This window comes from Zosterops lateralis, assembly GCF_965231275.1.
Source record: "Zosterops lateralis genome assembly, chromosome: 24".
Lineage (NCBI taxonomy): Eukaryota > Metazoa > Chordata > Aves > Passeriformes > Zosteropidae > Zosterops > Zosterops lateralis.
This window is the reverse complement of record NC_139784.1, coordinates 2,594,059-2,597,538: the sequence shown is the minus strand read 5'-3', so window position 1 is coordinate 2,597,538 and position 3,480 is coordinate 2,594,059. Positions and strand designations below refer to the sequence as shown.

Genomic DNA, 3,480 nt, shown 5'->3' with positions numbered 1-3,480 from the left:
GGCCCCGCCCGGCCCCGCCCGCGGCGGTTCGTGCCCGGCCGCAGCCCCGGCTCCTCTGCCCGTGGGCCCAGCGCGCAGTAATACACGGCCGCGTCCCCGCGCCACGGCCGCCTGAGAGTCAGCGAGCTCCAACGCCGATCTGCCGACACCGTCAGACTTCCCTCTGGCTCCAGCACTGGTTTTGTGCCTCGGACAGCCCTTGCTACCAGCTGGGGTGCTCGGCCTGGGAACTGACGATACCAGTGGGTCGAGTCGGCAGCAATTTCGGGGTGCGAGCAAGTGAGGTTCAGGCCGGTACCCTCGGTGGTCTCTGCCCACGGCGTCTGTTGTACTCGGTCTGTGTCCGCAGCCACTCCTGGGAAAAAAGGGAACAAAAGACAAACATCGTCAAAACCCTCTCGTCCGAATCTCTTCTTAGGAATCTTTTGCCAGACGGAGTCAGGAAAAGTGGCCACAAGGCAGAGCAAACTGGAAGGGAATGTGAGGGATCGGAAATTCATGCATGCAGACATTAGGGAGAAGTCAGGTCCAACATTCATATATCCGTGCACACATACACGGATGGATGGAGAAAAGGAGAGGTAAAGTGAAGAACAGAATGCTGTATTCAAGGCAAAAATAAATCCTGAATGTACAGTGCAAAACATAGGTACATGGAAAAGCAGGCATACGTGCAAGCAGCCTTTATGGAGACAAATGATGAAGATTTCTGGGGATGAGAGATGGCAGAGAGGCAGGGAGAGAGGAAGAGTTTCGGGGGAGAGGGAAAAATCGGCGCCAGTCTCCCTGGGGAATACTCCAGCTCCAGCCCCGGCCCCCTTCGTGTCAAACCCCCGCGCACCGAGCAGCACCGCGGCCAGCGCCGCCAGCCCCGCGCCCCGAGCCCGCCGCATCCCGCCGCTCCGCCGGCCGAGCATCGCTGTCCCCTCAGCCCCGGCTCTCTGCTGCGCCCGGGCCGCCTCCTCTCCGCCGCCGCCAGCTCCGCCCCGCCCGCCCTCAGCCCCCGCCTCTCACAGCACCGGCACAACGACCCGCACAACAATTCTGGCATGGCCAGGGACAAGAGACAGCCGTGTCCCATCCCACACAACACCGACATCCCATGGGAGACAGATCCACCCTGCACACACCTGGAGCGGGCAGGTGCTGTCCCCACTCAGCTGCACTCAGGCTCCTGCTGAGCCCGGGAAGAAGCTGCTGCTCTGTGCTGCTCAGGGCCAGAGCAGTGCTCAGTGTCCCTGCCATAGTCAGGAAATTCCCTCCCGATGAGGGACACACACGGACAGACACAGCTTGGTGCACACCAGTGAGGAGCCCTGCACAAATCTGTGCTTCACCTGTGTCCGTGCAAACGGGGCTGCTGCAAGAGCTGCCAAGGCAGGAACACAGAACCAGCCCTGGGCTCTGCTGGGGACATGTGGGGCCAAAAGCAGCAGGGCCGGAGTGTGGAAGGACAAGGTCCCAGGCAAGCACAGCAAAATTTTTCTCTACTGAGAAACTGCACAATTAAAAATTGAGTAAAAATATTTTATAATACTTTCCCCAGGGAAGTGTCAGGATGGATGTAATCAAAACCATCAGACCATTGTACACACATGTGATGCAACTTCTGGTGAGCACAGGGCTGAGCCCAGCGTCCCTTCCCCAAGCTCAGCCTGGCACAGACACATCCCCTCCCTGCCCTGGGTTGTTGCACAGCCCAGGAAGCTCCCTGCACCAGGGTGTCTTGCACAGCACACAGGTACAAGGCACTGTCAGAGAGCTCCACTTCCTGCACCTTCAGGACACTGGATTTCCCCGTGGTGTTCAGGTGCGTGGTGATACGGCCGCTGTGCTTGGGGCCAGTCCCTGCTTGATAGGAGAGCAGCTGTGGGCCTTGGCCTTTCTTCACCTGGTACCACAGCAAGGCATCAATGTAATTAATCTGGTATTTGCAGGTGGTGTGGAAGGTGTGTCCCTGCTTCACCATGACTGGTCCATCTTCCTGGGTGACCGGGATCTGCCCCGTGGTGCCTGGAAGAAAGTGAAGGTGAGCAGCTCCACAGGGTAGGACCATGGGAAGTAAAAGGAAGTGGGTGGAAAACCTTGGTGGAGAAAGCTCCCTGTCTTGTTGAAGAGTCCTAAGACATTTTGGGCCTGAGTTTGGAGCGCTTTGCTCTACATCAGCCACAGGTGAGCCGGGCTTTGTCTCTGCTCCTGCTCCTAATGCTTTAAGCCCCCTGGAATAGCCTGTCATGTCTGAACTTTGGGTGTGCTGAAACCAGCACCCCTCCAGCTGCCTGAGGAGCCAATCGAGGCACAGCAGAAAGGTTCATCCTGCTTCCCCATCCCTGTCACCACCGTGGGCTCCTCCATCCCTGAGCACACACAATGCTCAGCTTGGAATGAGGGAGCCCTGGTTGTGTTTCCAGCCCAGAGGACACTGGGAACCATGGCAGGGCTGTGTCAGCCTGGAGGCAGAACGGGACAACCTGTTAATGTCAGTAAAAGGAGAACTCTGAGGTGCCTGGGTAGATTTGACAGTACCTGGGAATTTGCATTAAAAGAGGAGCAATGTTTCAGTGAAGAGACAGCTGAGATCTCCTGAGGTGACAGCAGGAGGATGAGAACAGAGAGGCAGAAGGAGATGGACTGAAGGTGAGAGAAAAATCTGAGAAGGGGACTGAGGTTTTTCTTCTCTCCCTTCCCTTTTCCTTTACAAATCCAAGAGATTCTTCGGAAAACACTTGCAAAACCACATGGAAGAGCAGATTTTTCTCAGACTTTTCCCAATATTCACTGATGTTTCCTCACATGATCCTGATAAGGCTCTTGAGGTTTTCCTGGGGAAGGGAAGAATGAGAAGTGCCTTGAGAAAGAGGCAGGACTTACCCAGGAGCTGTCCCAGGAAGACGGGCAGGATGAGATGGGCGAGGTGCATGCCGAGACCAAGCTGCGTGTTTGCTGAGTGAGGCAGAGGCAGCAAGCACGGCCCAGCGCCGAGAGAACAGAGCTGCCGGAAACGACTGTCGGGGGCAGCAGCGGGAGCAGCAGCAGCAGCGGGAGCAGGCAGAGAAATGACCTGTCCCTGCAGGGCCTGAAATGCTCTTTATCTGGAAGGAGATTGTTGAGAGGGAGTTGCAGCCCAGCTGGACTGCAATTGGCACAGGTTGTAACAGCAGGTGAGCAAGATGTGTGGCTGTCAGCTGTGGTGTTGTTCTGTGTGTGCCCCGAGGGCAGCTTAAGGCAGATGGAGCCGTCCCATCCCTGGTGGGGATTGCGAGAAGTTCAGGGAAGAAATGTTCAGGGAAGGGAAGGGGCATTTTCTAATTATAACTTTTTTTGGAGCTGTCTTGCAACATAATTCTCTGCAACCTGGAGTTATATCAAATCCTCACTTACTCCTTTCACGGCTTTCTTTAAAGCACTTCCTCATCTCACTTCCCCACCTCAGCACGTATTTTGATACCTTCTTGTTTTCCCTAAATAGTGGGGGCCGGA

General features: G+C 56.0%; 1 gene segment (V, D, J or C); it reads right to left on the bottom strand.

Moving 5' to 3' along the window:
- Nucleotides 1-286: 286 nt before the first annotated feature.
- Nucleotides 287-2,920, bottom strand: LOC310918808 (T cell receptor alpha variable 1-2-like). The segment is given in 3 exons: nt 2,872-2,920; nt 1,718-2,013; nt 287-355 (listed from the first exon to the last, which is right to left on the bottom strand).
- Between the last annotated feature and the right edge of the window lie 560 nt (nt 2,921-3,480).